The following is a 17,174-nucleotide window of genomic DNA, read 5'->3' as shown; positions in this document are numbered from 1 at the left end:
TGACGTATAATATGGGGAACATGTGCGAGAGACTTAAAAAAAGATGAAGGATTCTGAGTGATGGTGACCTTGTTGGTTAGTGTAGTAAGAAAGATTTGCAACATTTAGCATGGAAGGATGCCTTTAAGCAGTCCTCTACGTGATGTCTTCACTGGAATGTTTCAGCTTGGACATGGAAGCTTGAGTTTTCGTCCGCAATCGAAATGATTTGCGAGCGTTCGATAGAAACACCCGCCGCACGAAGTATGTTGCATAGGATTATTTACTCCGGTAATTTGAATTGAGCCTACTTATTTTCCTTTTTCATTGTTATGGAATTCACCTGGTTTTGAATATCTGTTTACTTAAATTGTTCTTAGTATAGTGAGAGAACTCAAAGCAGCTTTCGACAGCTGTAGTGAGTGAATATGTTCTGAGCTTGAAATAAACATTGAATTTGCCAGGTCTTGTGTCTTTTTAGTTAATTGGATTATTATTCATTGTCAGCTTCTAAAAGCTTCTATAGTTAGCGTTGCGACAGTTTTAGCGTTTGACTGAATTACGTTTCGAGTTAGTTCAGCGCTTCACTCGACGGAAATCCCATGATTGCAATTTCGTAAACCACTGAGATCGATTTACAATGCACGTCACGTTCCTTTCGCAACTGTTCATGTCTTATCGCACCTTTTTCAAATATTTCAGGCAGCTTTTTTCCGGTCTTGCGTCAATCTTTTTGTATTAAATAAAGCTGTCCATTTTTCGTAAGACTCACTACTCACTTTATGTGCATATCGATCGTTTCCTCTGTTCCGTCGTAATGGTGTATTGCTGTGCTGTTGGATGCTCGAATGATTCTCGGTCTGTTAGCAAGGAGCATGGAATAAGTTTCCACCGTCTTCCTACAGAAGGTTCTCTCTTGCAAGAGTGGTTAGCAAAAATATCCCGAGTTGACTTTGTGGTTACCAAAGATACTCGGTTGTGTTCCGATCACTTCGAGCCTGACTGCTTTGAACGTGATCTTAAAGCAGAACTACTTGGGTTGAAAGCAAAACGTACATTGAAGCCGGATGCTGTACCAACAATTTTTGTCCATCGGCCAAGGAAGAAGCCTCGACTATCGTCTGAAAGCCGTTTGCATGACAGGGCAAAGAAAGAGGTAAGAATCTGAATTAATTTTAGCTAGACGCAACTCGAAGTACCTTCTAATCTTACATATATGTTGGGGAAACGTTCACGCAATTGCTGAACACCACGTCACGGAATGTCTGCTTTGGTTTGCAGTATATTGCATCACTCACCACGACGCAGCATGTTTCCCCTGTCAATGTCATGGAACCTAGTACCTCCACTGAATGTAATTCAGCAGCTGCCCCTCAAAATTCCCTGGGTGTACATGCAGAACCTGTAGCTAGTACCTCAAGTGAATGTGACCGGCAAGTTGGCTGTCTAAATACCCAGGGCATAGATTATAGTGAGGTTGCATTGGAGGGGCCGTTGGTGCAACTTAATGTAGAACCGACGAAAGCAAATCAAACAAGTGTACCGACACATAAGTCTACCAGTGATGTTGGGTGTCAAATTAACACACGAGGAGCACAACGTATGATGAAATCGACCGAGTCCCAAACGTACAAGTCTTCATTTGATGTGATCCTGTGTGACCAAAGCACTCAAACTGATGAAAACTTTTACGGAGAGGAAGTGATGTTTCCTGATGAAGTAGGCCCTTCCCATGAACAGAAAATCACCCCAGACAACTCACCTCAAAAGGATCCATCTTATCTGGCATTGGAAAATGATGAAATGTCAGATCACTCAAACAATTCACAGTCAGAAACTGAAGATTCAAAAGCTTTCAACCCACAAGATGATGTTAAGTTCCTTGTGTTCAAACTAGAATTAGTTAAGCTTTTTAAAAGATGCCCTGAGTGTGGTGCAGGCATAAGAAAAAGGCATGAATCTACCCAGGGTTCTCTGTTGCTTGTTACACTTAAGTGCATAAATGGCCACACCTACTTCTGGAACAGCCAGCCAATGATCAAAGGGATGGCTGCTGGAAACCTGTTGATGTCCTCGTCAATTCTTCTAAGTGGAGCCACCTACACCAAGATAGCTACATTAGCTGAAATATTGAGGTTATGCTTTTTCAGTGAGAAAATGTTTTGTAACATTCAAGACTCATATTTATTTCCAGTAATTAATGAAGTTTGGGAGGGAGAACAAAATTCTGTTTCTAATGAGTTGAAAGATAGAGAGTTGTGGCTTTCTGGAGATGGTTGCTGCGACAGCCCAGGGCATAATGCCAAATATGGCACCTACACCATGATTGATCAAAGCACCGACAAAATTGTTGACTTCCAAATTGTTCAGGTCAGTGAAGTGACCAGCAGTAATGCTATGGAGAGAGAAGGATTTAAAAGGTGCATGGAAAATATCCAGGGTAAAGGAGCTAAAGTGAAGGTTGTGGCAACTGATCGCCATGTAAGCATTACGTCAGATATGAAACGAATCTACCCTGATGTGGATCACCAATTTGATGTGTGGCATTTAGCAAAAAGTGTCACTAAAAAAACTAACTGAAAAGGCAAAGAAGAAGGACTGTGGTGATCTTTTTCCCTGGATCAAGTCAGTCTCCAACCATCTCTGGTGGTGTGCCGACACATGCAATGGGGACAAGGAACGCTTACGAGAGAAGTGGATATCAATTGTTCACCACACTGCCAACATCCATCACTGGGACAGTGCAGATCATTGTCATGAATGTCCCCACCCACCCATCCCAAGAAATGTGGCCAGAACCAAGAGATGGCTAAGGCCAGGTTCACCAGCACATGAGGCATTAAAAGAAGTAGTATTTGACAAAAATCTACTGAAAGACATCCAGCAGTTGACACTCAGCTGTCACACTGGATCTTTGGAGGTGTATCACAGCGTCCAGACAAATACCTCCCCAAACGGCAGCACTTTTGGTTGCTTTTGGCATGGTTGCTCGAACACAGCTAGCAGCCCTTGACTACAATGCCAACACCAGCAGAGACCATGCAACCGCTTCGAGGGGACAAACCAAGGGAGAGCTTCGTTTCAAGGTGGTCTTCCCCAAAAGAAGTAAGGAGTGCATTGCTAAGCCAATCATGGAGAAGACAACAAGGGATCATGTATGCCCAGTGCTGGATGCAATTGTCGAAAGGAAGTGTCAAGATGTTGCTGAAAGAAGTGCCACTCTCACAGCACCACATATTCCACGCAACATTGCTTGCACCCCTCGACCAGATAAAGCAAACGTTATTGCAAGGCACACATATAGATTTTCTGATACTTGAATTAATTTGATGCAATGGTTATTGAAGGGCTTCGGGCAAGTGTTCACTTATTCTTTGGTATTTTTTTGTACATGTACACCCAAAAAATCTTACCTTTTTGGTGGTTTGCTCTGGGAAAAGTTATTTTCATTTAATTAACCTTCAAATCAAACTGTTGCCAAGTTTAGGTTATTTAAAGCAATGATGTTGGTGTGCTGAACAATATAATAACAAGCCATCTTGCCCAGTCAGTCCCTCAACAATTATTACAGCCATTATTATTAAAATTTTTTTGGAATAGAAATGGCTTGTTTGGATTGAGACTACATGTGGTATACACTTCTAAGAGCTATTTACTCTGTGTCCGTAAGCTTCCATATAATTTGACACAGAAAAACTGTCCAAACCGCTGAAAAGTCTTTCATAAAAGCGTTGCTTGCAAACTGCTTAGTAACTACATAGAGCAATAGCAAAAAATTAAAAAAAAAACCAAAACACTGAATAACATGTGCTTATTTCAAATAGGCAAGATGCAAGGTCATATATCAAATGATCGAAATACCTGTGATCATGGATGATTAACATTATTTTTTCAAAGAAAATGTCAGACAAGTAAAAAATGTAAAGCAACAATTTTGTTTTCTTAAATACATGACATCCTGTCAATCCATAGAAAACAACAGCAAGCAATACATTTCTTTCAAATTTCAAATCAAAATTTAATAAAAACAAACCATGCATATTGGGTTTCATCATGACTATTACTTATAAATATTTCTAAGGTGGATTGAACAACTTGTTGAAAATCAAAAAAATAATTACAACCAGTATACTACTGGAAAATAAAACTGGTTAATTTTAGAGATCAATATAAGAGTATCAATTTTAGAGTATAAAAGAGTATTAGCCAACATGACATCCAGTCTATACATTGAAAACAACAGCAAGCAATACATTTCTTTCAAATTTCAAATCATAATTTATTCAAAACAAACCAGGAATATTGGGTTTGATCACGACTATTACTTATAAATATTTCTAAGGTGGATTGAACAACTTGTTGAAAATCGAAAAAATAATTACAAGAACCAGTATACTACTGGAAAATAAAACTGGTTAATTTTAGAGATCAATATAAGAGTATTAGCCAAAGACGAGTACTGTTTTTGGAATTGATAAATTTGTAGAAATCAATATCAATAAAGCATGCTAAAATCCACGATTGCTTGTCTCGAAAATTTAATTTAAATCGATTTCCGCCGGTTTGAATCCGGCATATTCACCACTCTCCTCTGGAAATTCATTCCTAATTGCTTTCACAACGCACGCTGGAATCACTCGCCGGTTTTTTTTCCCAGTACGCCATGAACCCACCAAGTAAACTGACGGTAGGCTACTAAACGCCATGTTCTAGAAGAGATTAAAAATATGCGGATTATACAGTGAACAAATAATTTTTGCGGCTGTATTTTCAAAACTACTAACCTGTTCTCGATGGGTTCCGGCAAGGTATTACAGCGTGCGTTGTGAATTGCAACAAGGGCAGTATTTAGCACGTCCGTGTCCAGCCATACAATTCTAAACTTTGCGTGGTCGGTTATGCATTCAACCCCCGACTCGTCGAACTTTTGATTGAGGGCCTCTAATTCTTGACTGCAAAAACATTCATCGGCCGTCGACATTGGAACACAATTGCCCCCACAAATGCACCATTCGATGTTTCCAACTCTAACATCAAAATTGGCTAATTCGCCGTCCCCTTCGTCTCCTTCTTCCTCCGAATCAACTGGTTCTTCACCAGGAGGATAGGTTGGCTCAAACTGAAATGGCTGTACACCACTCATGTTGAAAATAGCAACGGAAATCCGCGACAGAACGACAGCTTTCAGCTCATATCGCTTGTTTTCTTCTTGTTTATGAAATCCGTGTTCCCCATATCATACGTCACAGCCTACCGCTGACACGCATTACGGGCCCGCAATGAAAAGGCCCAAAAAGCGGGAAATAGGCAGTTTCTAGCCTGCGTAGCAAGCGTTTCTGTGGGGTGCGGGAGCAAAGAATTACAGCGCGAAAAATGGAGCGAGTAAAAGAGGGGGAGGGGAAGGAAGGAAGGAAACGCTTGCAGACAAACCCCTGGATTTACAGCCCACTTGGCTTTTCATGCCTGAGTGCGCGCACTGAGATTTCGTGCTGTCATCGGCTGTCATAAATTAACCAATAAAATCTTCGGCCTTCCGTAGCGGAAGTGAACTTTGAACCAGAATAAACTTTAACTTGTCAAAAAATGTCTGAAACAACGAACGCACGGTGGGAACGGAGAAATCTCGATGAATTAAATTTGGTAATTTATAATCAAGCTGTATTTCTACTCAATCCGTCTAAAAGGAAGGACTGCAAGGGCTAAGTTTTAGCACATATCTGCCAGAAAGTTAAAATGTGAGAAGTATTCAAGTCGCGTTTATACTCCTTGTGCTCGCAAGATTCGAAATCTTGGATCACTGTATTCATTATAAACACTCTTGTTCTTTGGCCATTTCAACTGTATTTATTCGTCCAGGAATCGATACAAGGTAAAATTAGCAAGTCAACTCCCACAAAGGCAACTCCAGTAAAGAAGCGTTTGCTGGAAACGCCAGATCCGCAATCGGTTCGAGTGTTATCGTCTGTAGCAAAAACAAACAACGGAAAGTCTTCTCGGAAAACTTTGGAATTTGGGCAGGAGAGGCTCAAACATCTGAGAGGGAAAATAACGATAATCTTGACCAGTATCTGAATAAAGATAATCTTCCCCTAGGCAGCCTCCAAGTCGAAGTTGTTTATAAAATGTCCTCGTAAGAATTCCCCGCGACGAGACGACTAAATTTTTGGTAAGGCAAATATGTAACAAAAACTGGCATGCTGCAGCTAACACGATAACAAATCATTCAGAATTGTACCTAGAGGTTCTAAATGCTGTCATTAAAAAATGCTTCTAATGAAATGTCAGAGTACCTACGACAACATGTTGCTTTGTAACAAGCCAGACGAAATCACTAGGTTTTCCCACGCAGTAGTGCGAATTTTCTGTCCCGTGGTTTATTATCTTGTCCTTGGCGCATGTGGCATTCAAGAAAGTGATGTTAAAATTAAAGGAACAGCTGAAAATTGTGTCGCGCTTGCTTCTGCAGGCTTCGAAAAAACCAAAGCGTCGCTATGGCATTACAGGATTTCTCCATACTGTGGAAGCTGACAACGAAATCCTCGTTCAGCGAGAAAAGTTAAAGCGTTTTGTAAACAAGCTTCGAACGCGTCTTCCCCTTTAGTCTGGCACTCAACGGTATTGAAATACCTTTGATCGACAGATGTCAATAATATTGGACTAGCCCAGCCAATCACGGGCCCCGTTCGCTGGCGAACGGAGGTTTTCAAAATCCAGGGGTTTGTCTGCAAGCGTTTCCTTCCTTCCCCTCCCCCACCTCCTTCTTTGTGTTTGTTTTTGGCTCTCGCCCCATTTTCCGCGCAGACAAAACACCGAAAATCCCGTCACTCTGTCTTTCTTTGCTTCCAAACCCCACGGAAACGCTTGTTACGCAGGCTAGGCAGTTTCAAACCTAATTTTCTCGCGAAAACCAAGAAACGGACAGGAATAACTATCTAATCTCGACTTTACTTATGTTAGGCTTTCTAAAAAAAGTGTTACAAAACATGACAGTTTTTGACTTCAGTTCTCCTTTAACATTTTTTTTTTTTTACACTCTTCTCAGAGTCCATATAAGGTTGAGCTTTTTGATATTTTTCTTGGACATGTTTTACTCGATTTGTTACACATCAGGAAGCTGTGTAATGCGGGGAGGGGGTGGGGGTATGTTTAAAAATAATTCCGTAGTAAGAAATCAAACCTTCTAAGCATACCTATCTTGGACTTGGGGATCTGGGACTCGACTGCTCAGGAGCCATTGTAAGTTTTGCAAATAATACATGACATCATCACAACAACATATATCCGATACTTCTCTTGGCTACACATTTTTTGTTACCCCTCTCCTTGTGCCAATCCCTTCACATTCCCTAATGACTTTTAACCCAAAGCTCTCTTCTATCCTTGCACACTTGTATGATTGACCTTCACATGTCTAGCATCAAGTGGCATGGCCATTCGACACGAAGCCAGTTTTTAAACGATGTTAAATGGTCCAGTCCATTTTATTTTGACCTGAGCAATCATTGCTGTGGTCGTCGTTTGTTTCTAAGACTGAAAATTATGCAACAACCTTTGTGGTTTTGCGCTGATGAAAAAAATTGTTTGGCTAATCGTTGAGCCATGGTGTTGAATAATGGCCAATTTGGTCTTCCGTGGTACTGGACCCTAGCCTGAATTTACCTGTCTCCCGGGATCGGCTCACTCTCGAGGAGGGGAGTGAATTTTTAGGCTGATTGGACATAACGCTAGGAATTCATTTGATAACCACTATCCCAGAGAATCTCGAATTTAGAGTCTGTCATATTGTAATTACACAACTTAAGCACTTACTGTTAAGTTCTAAGAAAGATGTCAATTAGCCTCGAAGATACTTCATAATTCTCTCGCTCACCCAAAAAAGATTAAGAACTCAAAAAGATCCTGAACTTATAACAGAGCCACGATGCAGTTATGATGCACTTATAAGCTGAACCGGTAGAAAACAAAGGCAACTGAACAGAATTGAGAATGCTGACTCGCAATAGAAAAACTGGTATAACATACGAAGCTGTAATGAGGGAAATAAATTGTTTTTACAGTTATGCAGTATCAGAAAAGATGTGATTTTACGTTACGTTTAAATGTTGACAAATTCTGTATTCAGCTATCAAAGCCTAAAACGACTCAAAAACGATCTAGTGTTTAGTTCAGTTTCTTCTATGGAACGTTTTCGTATCCATTTGTAAAGATAATAGGCTATTTTGACATGTTAAAAGTCCAAAATGGCTCCGATGCTTCGGGCAATAAAACAAACTCCCCAACAAACATTATAACATAGAGTCAAGCGCGCGTTCGATCTGATTGGCTTATAGGCTCGATCCATCTGCCCGTGGGTTGCACGCTCACGTCAGTTTGTTTATTTGTTCTTTTTCTCGGGAATTTTTTTTCATCGATGTTGACATAAAACGTAATTCCTATTTTTCTTCTCCTAAAATATGGAAGTGTTATAATTCTTTCGGATATGAGGACGATTATTCCTGTGAGCTTCCAAACGGGTCCCCACCTAACAGATTTACAAATTTAAGCCAGCGGGAGCTGATTAAGCTGTTTGAACAAAGACACGCAAAGCCAAACAAACAAACAAACAAACAAACAAACAAAACAACAAACTGGTCTGTATCAACCTTTCGAGGATAGTAATGCAAAGTGGCAATTTAAGAAAGAATTTTTCAGCGATTTGTTGACAATAAAATTCAGCACAAGCTTTCACTGTTAACTTTCGTGGCGTAGAAAGCCATTTAAATGCTTTCGGCGCGCGAAACCTGTACTTTATAATGAACATGAGAGTTTTAACAAATTTCTGTTCTAAGTGAAGTCTTACATACGAAATCTTTCTGTTCAAAAAACGTTAAAGATCATAGTTTTACTGAGCTTTAATAAAGGAAGTTATATCAAATATTGGTAGCCTCCGTTAAATCATTTCAGTCTACCCGGTTTTCAGTTTTTCTCGATCAGTTTTGCTGGCTATTAAAGGAACAGCCGCTTGAAGTAACGACTGCATCGAGCACAAAGAGAACAATCACATGACTTTTGGATGGCATATAGTCTATTTGTGGTCCGAGCAGCATCATTTGCGCCCGAGCGGAGCTCGGGCGCAAAAGATGCTACATTTAAATTAATAAGAAAAAAATGTTTAAAGAGATGTAGCATAAAACTATGATATAGAAAGCTGTTGCTACAATACGATTAGCTAAACAAGAGTCAAATAATATTCCTTTCTGTTTACAACAAAAGTCAAATGTAATCTAGTTTTAAAAATTTTAGTAACAATGATTAACAAAACTCAAATGACTGCCTTGTAATCTCCCGCTATCCCTCTCTGCCGCGGCGAGCAAAATGAAAATACAACGAAAACCAAATTAACTCAACTAACTCCTCCGCATCTTTCCAAACGCCGTCGGTGTTCTGACCTCCCATGAGGTATCGATTCAATTTCTACGTTTCCTCTAACTGAATGGATGATTTGTGTTCCGGTCTCGCATCGTTTTCTTTTGTAAATAGCTTGGCCTTCGCTTCAAACATTTTGTTGGCAGACACAAATTCGCTGTCTTACAAAATGTTTATGTTTCGGCGGAGCGGATCACAGTTTAGCTGGCGATGAATGGCCGCTCTTATTCCAGTCGATGCACTTGGAGTAATGCTTTGCCTTTCTCTGTTTTCCCTTTAGCGAAGAACTTTCGCATAATTTCACTCAAGTCCGTTGGACTTACTGTCTTGAGATCCACTGTAATTCTTCTTTTCTCACACCATTTCTCGAACTTTTGTTACACCCCGCTCAGTTTTCTTCTTGGTGTTCTTCGCTTGAGCTTTTTGCTCAATTTCATCCAGTTGCTCCTGTTGTCTAAGTCCGAGTTATGACTACAAAAAAGCTGAAAATTTGGGACTTCAAAATGTCTGAACGTCAAACGTTCACTACAGAACTACAAAGTGAGCATGTGCAAACTCATCCACAAAAATTCGCGCCAATTCTACCATTGAAATGGTATTCTTAGGATCTCATTGGCCGAGCGAAGTTATTTGACCTATCTGCAACCAACCAGGATTAGGGCGGAAATGCATTTTCAGCCCGCGCATTTCCCGTTTGGCCCGCATATTGGCAGTTTAAGTCCTTTAAGCCTCAGTTTTATGTTCAGTTAAGTTTTTTTTTTTTTTTTTTTTTTTTTACGTAATAACGAAAGTAACAGAGACCATTTTTTAAGCCATCCATATATTCAATTTTAACCTGTAGACGCGAAACTTATCAATGTAAAAGGAAATGGAAAGAAAAACGTAGCCCGCAAACCTAATAGGACTGCTATCGAAGAAGAGCATCTCAAATTAAACATCTCAAAAGCTAGGGGTGTTTGTTCGCTCTCTTCACCACTCTCGCTTTTAAGAAATGTCTGGTAATGATCGTTAATCCATATAGTTCTTTTCTTTTGCCGAAGCAGGAGGACATGAAGGAGCTCAACCACCAAAAGTTTGCCTTGAATTCTTACTAACTTTTGAGACACGCTTTTACCGACAGTAATTTTCGTTTGTTGTTAGCTTGAAATTTAGGTCAACTAAACTGTTTGAAACAAGTTAATAAAGATGGTGAATTTTAAGCTCGGTAATGAAATGTGAAGGTGAATTAATCAGCATGACACGAGCGTGGGACAAAGAATAATTCTGAGTCCCCGACAGGAATCGAACCCATGACCTCCCGAACACCGGGCGGGCGCTCTATCCACTGAGCTACGAGAACTCATGGAGAGCAAGGCCATTTAACTGAGTTCATATATGATAGGTGTCCTGCATACTGCTAGGATCAACACTATCGCTCATTACCGAGCTTAAAATTCACCATCTTTATCAACTTGTCACTACTCACGATGAATTCGATAGTGTTGATCCTAGCAGTATGCAGGACACCTATCATATATGAACTCAGTTAAATGACCTTGCTCTCCACGAGTTCTCGTAGCTCAGTGGATAGAGCGCCCGCCCAGTGTTCGGGAGGTCATGGGTTCGATTCCTGTCGGGGACTCAGAATTTTTCTTTGTCCCACGCTCGTGTCATGTTGATTAATTCACCTTCACATTTCATTACCGAGCTTAAAATTCACCATCTTTATTAACTTGTCACTACTCACGATGAATTCGATAGTGTTGATCCTAGCAGTATGCAGGACACCTATCATATATGAACTCAGTTAAATGGCCTTGCTCTCCATGAGTTTTCGTAGCTCAGTGGATAGAGCGCCCGCCCGGTGTTCGGGAAGTCATGGGTTCGATTCCTGTCGGGGACTCAGAATTTTTCTTTGTCCCACGCTCGTGTCATGTTGATTAATTCACCTTCACATAAACTGTTTGAAGTTCTTTATTGGTCCGTAAACTAACTCACCGCAATCCAAGAAAAAAATGTTGATGTGTCGCTTTGACAGATTTTTGAATGAGCATTTTCACGCGGTTGATAGATACTTCCGTCCGAGGAAAGATGTTAAAAGTCTCAATGTTATAAAAGAAATGGTAAGGGAGCAGCGTGCAACTATCGAGTTATGGATGCATTTCTGAGGTTTGCTAAGCACTTAAGAAGCTAGGGTCGACTCTTACGCTTCTTTCGTGCTTCGTAAACTCCCGCGTGCATCCATAACTCGATAGCTGCACGTTCCACGCTTACCATTTCTTAATTATTAATCCCCAACCTCGATGTGATTTTTTTTATTCCCCCACAAGCCTCAGAGCCAAGTTACAAAGAATTTTAATATATTGGAAATGGCTTATTGAATTGTCCTAACATAGGGTAGCTGCTATTCTGTAAATCGCGATAAAGTTTCTAACCTAATATTACTAAGGGAAACCTGAACTGCTCAAACATATCTGAGTAAAGTATGCTCTTGGGATTTCCCTCTGAACGTAAACAGATCTACAGCTTATTCCTGGTCTATATTTTTACCGTTGTTTACACAGAATACGTTAACATAGGTGGTGTTATGGCTCGTTAAATTAGCAGTAATAGATTTACCCTGTGTTAAAACAACGCGTTGACATATGGTTACATAATATTAACTGCCTTTAAAGTTTTTTTTTTTTTTTTTAAGTAAGGCTACGAGCTCATTTTGCCTTACAGAATTAGGTCTTTTTTGTGCAAACTCTTTTAAGAGTCGATCAATCATGGATGACAAAAATATGCTGGAGATGAAACACCGTCAGGTCTCAGATTTTGAATAAATTTGGGCAAACTTTTGACAGAATTTAACTGACAATAAGCAGTAGATTGTAATAGTAGTAATGTGTGTTAATTTATTTAAGTTACCGGACTCTCTACCGTTTACTCTCTTATATAAATTATGGCGCTGTAAGGCGCCCTTAGTGGAATGCAGGGCTCCCTTACTAGTATAATGACACCTATTATAATAGAGAAACTTAGGAACAAAAATGTCAGTAAAAGGATGCTGAGGGGCTTATTATAAGAGGACGATTATTGAAAGGAATACACTAATTAAACTATGCCATGCCATGTTCAATGTGTAAGTGATCTCTCAAGAGTAGAGCGCTTCTACAGGACTTAGGAAGGGAAAGCAATTGAATCCATTCCGTTTATGCTTCATTAAATTCTTAGCGTTAACCAGTCGTATTGTGAGGAGAGAAAATTAGATAATTAAGTATGTTTTACATATTCGCTTTCGCTATCAGAAAATATAGAAATCCAACATAGATATATTTGTTTTGGTTCGTTTTGCATTTCTAAGTTACAGGTTACTGTTCCAGTTCATTAACCGTAACAAGCACCTGCTAGTTTGTTGTAGGATCATAACTGTAATAAGCGTTGAACTGTAATTACTACCTGCGATAGTCTTTTGTTAAACTGTTATCTACCTGTATTGCCTTCTGTAATGTATGAGATAATGTTTAGACGTTTTGATAGCTTTACGTAATCCTTCAGAATTATGCTTTCTTAAATAGTCGTGCCTTGTAAAATATTCTTCGGTTACATTCTGGTTGCTTTCCAGTTATGTTCCGGTTGCATTCTGGTTGTGTTCTTGGATTAAAACGATATAGTTGGACCTAAGTTCTGAGTGCTGTTGACGTCTCTGAAGATAATTCCCTGTAACAGATCCGCTACTGATCCCCGCAGCAAGAGAATTTCCCCAGGTTTTACAAAAGTGCTTTCCCAGGCCAAAAACCTATTATCACAGTATTATTTATGTTCAACCATGTTGTATTATAGTTTACATACTGTACATGAATTCGTAAGGAACAGGGACATTTTTATTGGTCCCACTCAGCCAGCTATCTTTGCGCGTCTTTGTTCCCAATATCGTACGGGAAATTTGCATTCTTAAAGTAGACGGTACTTAAGCAAATATACTTAATATCAGCTTTGGAAATCAAAGGAAACTAAAATCTTTTTTTTTGTCTTTTTCTTTTTTCTTTTTTCTTTTTTTTCACTTTGTTAATTCTCCTCGATATCTGTTGTTACGTTGGTTAACCGCAATATTAGGAAGTAACGCGAATGTGCAAGCCAGTGAGGTGTATGTAAGGTAGGGTAGGACATTTGAGAATATTTAGCTCTAAACGAGTTTGATAAAATAAATAAATAAATAAATAAATAAATAAAAACAAAACAAATAATAACAAAAAAAATGCTTATGGAGTAGGACACATACTGGCGTCAAAAGTCCACTCGGTATAAATTAATCATCATAAAGACATCTAGTGGGCCTACATGAGTACATTGAACTTATTTCATGGTATTCAGTTCAGTACAAGAGATGTTGTTGTATAAAGCCTGCCTTCCAGATGGCAAACGCTGGTGCTTTTAGTAGTAGGTCATGCGTGTTAAAAAAGGAAATGATGTCACGTTAGCAAAATAAAACAGTTGCTTACTTGTGGTCGTAGGCGTTAGCTCCATGTGGCAGTCTGTTTTAGCGTTTCTGATATTGTAGTTGTGACCTACCCCAGGCGATGTATAATGTATGACGTATGATGTATAATGTCTGCTCCCTAAAGCCCTCAGATGTACCCGTTAACTTATACCCTTACCATGATACAAGAGTTTTTGTTTGTGACTTATCCTGAGTTTTTGCTGTAATAAGATACTTTTACATCAAAATAGTTTTATAATCAAAGGATTACCCTCTGTTTACCTTACAAGATAATGCACATATTTTTTCTGCCGGTCAAGACTTTATGTGACGACACATGACGTCATCAGTCCGTCATGTTAGATGCGCCACCATGGATTTCCCTATTTTCTCAAACAATCAGTGAATAACGTAAATACAGTCGAGCCCCTATTACGCGGCCACTTTCGGTGAAATGTGAGGTGGCCGCTAAATTAATAGGGGTTCGTGTGTTTTAAATATTTTTCACCATCGGGTTAAACTGTAATCACGTCAATACAATCATAATACACGTGTGTATGAATGTTTTTATCGGTCTTCAAGGGCTATTTGGGACTCGTATATTTCATCGTCTTTTCTGAAACAAAGCCAATGCAAGTCTATTAAATTTTGTGTGGCCGCGTAATAAATAGGGTTAAAGACAAAAGAGAAACCCTCATCGGGGTGACCAAAATGTGGCCGCGGCAATTTAATAGAGGTGGCCGGTTATTAGGGGTTTTATTCCTAGTATTTTACGGAGAATAATTTCGGGACTTTGATATCTGATTGCTTAATAAGAGGTGACCGCTTAACAGGGGTTCGACTGTATATGAAAAATTTATCCAAGTTGTTGATGGAATCTAAAAAAATAATGATTTTGCAATGCTCAAAATACATTTTAAGATGCGGTTGTAACGGCAGAGACAAATGACGCAGACAAACATTTCCACATAAAAATTTCGTCGAGGAATAAATAAACAGTTACTGAAAACAAATCATCTTTCAAGATCTCGAGAATGATTCGAAGGGAAGTTATATCCACGGCTCCGCCCCCCACTACCTGTACACTCAAGCTAAGTGTTAAGCCTGTATCAGAAAGTTAAGTTCTAAACTATACACAGACACTAACAAAACAATGCATTCCTCCTCAGCGAGCTTAATAGCCTTATTGGAAGCCTCTTCATGCGTCGCATTAAGTCTTGTAAATCATGTGAGGTTGTTGTATACCAACTACTGCATTGAAAACTAAGTGCCATAATTTATAACTACCACTAATTTGCAGCCTCTTTTGCAACCGTTATAAACTACATCGTGAAAGATCAGTTCTCAGTTCTTCAGGTCAGTTCTGGGCCTATTTTGGGGCCTCTGGTTGGGCTGGAGGGTGTGTGAAGTATCCGGCTTCGGGGCAAATAAACATGTTTCTTAAAAATGTAAGTATTAAAGTTGTGTTATTACAATATGATACTAGCGGATATGAAATTGATTCCTAGAGGAGTGTCCAATTAGCCTGAAATTTAGCCAGTAGGAAATAAAGTAAACTCAGGCTAGGGTCCAGTTTCTACGAAAGAACAAATTGGCCGGCAGCATGGTTCAAGGAAACCACAAAGGCTATTGCGTAACTTTTAGTGTTGGAAGCAAACAACGACCACACAAAGCTTCCTTAGGCATACTACATGTATTACAGAACAAAGAACACTAGATTGGACATCGTATAAAAAGCTGGTTTCCTTTCGAATGGCCATGCTCCTCTATGCGAGAGAGACGAAGCCTTAAGGAATGTTAGGGATAGAACAGAGCTTAGAGTTATCAAAAGATCTCGCTGAAGAAATGTGCAGAAAGATAGGAATAGCAACAATATGTGCAGCGAAGGGGAGTATGGAAAATATTGCTGTGATGATGTTCGTGTATTATTTGCAAAACTTAGAATGGCCCCTGAGTATTGAGCCCCATATCTACAAATGAGTACGCAAGACAGGTATAATAAAAAGATTGGATTTCTACTAAAAATACCCCGCTGCATTAAACAACTTCCCGATGATAAAAAAAAAACAACAAAATCACAAAACATAAGCCCTAGACTGAAAGACCGGTTCAACTCGAGAGAAAAAATAGCACATCGCGTTATTACCCCAATGCGCTGATAACCTGACCCGGTAGGAAACAAAGGCAGCCGAACAGAAGAATACTGACCCGCAATAGAAAAAAATGGTATAGCATACGAAAGATCGATTTATAAACGAAACAAATTGTTGGTACAGTTGTGCAGAATCAGAACAGATACGATCTTACCGTACGTTTAAATGTTCACAAATTGGGTGTTAAGTTATCAAATCCGAGAACGACTCAAAAATGATCCAATTTTTTAGTTCACTTACTCCTATGGAGAGTTTTCTCTTAGATGTCTCTCTGTAAAGGTAATTGAATTGCCATAACTTAGGGAAACTGCTGTTCTGTACATCCCCGTAACGTTTCTCATCTATTACTAAAGAAAATCTCACCTGCTTAGTCTCATCTGCATGAACAAAGCATGCTCTTTGCGTCTCCTTCTGCGCGTGAACGGGTCGACCGCAAATTTCTGGTCTAAATTCTTAGTGTTGTGGTTACGTAAATACACTAACTCAAGTGGCTTTACTTGAGTAAGCGGCTCTACTTTACTCCTGATCGTTTCTATAACAAAATTCTCTATCGTGATTGGTTCTTCGGGCTGTTTGTCACGTAGTCGGTGCACGATCAAGTGGGTTTTAACATACAGGTATCCAATGTTATCGTTTTGTAACTGGATATACTTGTCATTGGATTTATATACCTACGCCATTCGCACGTCAATTACGTGAGCTTTAATGGCTTCCTTCTTATTGTTCCCCCATGCTGATGCCAGAAAACACTCGTGCCTGAAAACACTGCTGATTTATTCGTTGAAAAGAAGTTCACACACGACTGTTTTTTCAATCTCAAAATTTGTTATTGATACGATTAATTAGTAACTGGACCTCGCATCGTACAATTCAGGGGAAAATCGTGCTCGTAATTTCGAATCGGTCTCGCGCTGCGCGTTCGTCTGATTTTGAGATTTCTCGCCCGATTACTCCCTGAATTGTACTCCACATGGTGAGAATTGCTATTGAAAATTACCGTAAGCTTCCGAAAGTAACGACCCTCGTTACTTTCGGAAGTAGCAGCCTGTGGGGCTAGTTATTTTCGGGAAGTCGGTGCTATTAAGGGGGGGGGGGAGGGGGGGGGAGGTCGTCACTTTTGGGGAGCAAAAAGCGTTATATGAAGTTGGTATGACTAAGCTCTTTTTACGAAATTGGTAAGACCAGTTCTTAAAATT

At 39.6% G+C, this 17,174-nt stretch overlaps 1 long non-coding RNA gene and 2 pseudogenes across 2 annotated transcripts in view; 1 reads left to right on the top strand and 2 right to left on the bottom strand.

Annotated features, from left to right (window-relative positions):
- The first annotated feature begins 796 nt into the window (after positions 1-796).
- LOC149105174 (uncharacterized) lies at positions 797-4,096 on the top strand (annotated as a pseudogene).
- On the bottom strand, positions 3,973-5,916 carry LOC110062885 (P2X purinoceptor 7-like; annotated as a pseudogene). Its single transcript, XR_016201335.1, has 2 exons — positions 4,764-5,916; positions 3,973-4,688 (listed from the first exon to the last, which is right to left on the bottom strand). The product of XR_016201335.1 is annotated as a P2X purinoceptor 7-like (transcript).
- Positions 5,917-6,969: 1,053 nt separating this feature from the next.
- The window catches only part of LOC149105157 (uncharacterized), a 254,926-nt gene continuing 244,721 nt past the window's right edge, over positions 6,970-17,174 (bottom strand). The window contains exon 2 of the long non-coding RNA XR_016201356.1: positions 6,970-10,462. This is a non-coding gene — a long non-coding RNA (uncharacterized LOC149105157). The remainder of the gene's footprint in view (positions 10,463-17,174) is intronic.

This window comes from Orbicella faveolata, unplaced genomic scaffold (assembly GCF_042242905.1).
Source record: "Orbicella faveolata isolate gen_17 unplaced genomic scaffold, um_ofav_v1 contig_34, whole genome shotgun sequence".
In the NCBI taxonomy this organism is placed as follows: domain Eukaryota; kingdom Metazoa; phylum Cnidaria; class Anthozoa; order Scleractinia; family Merulinidae; genus Orbicella; species Orbicella faveolata.
This window is presented reverse-complemented; position numbering and strand designations above follow the sequence as displayed.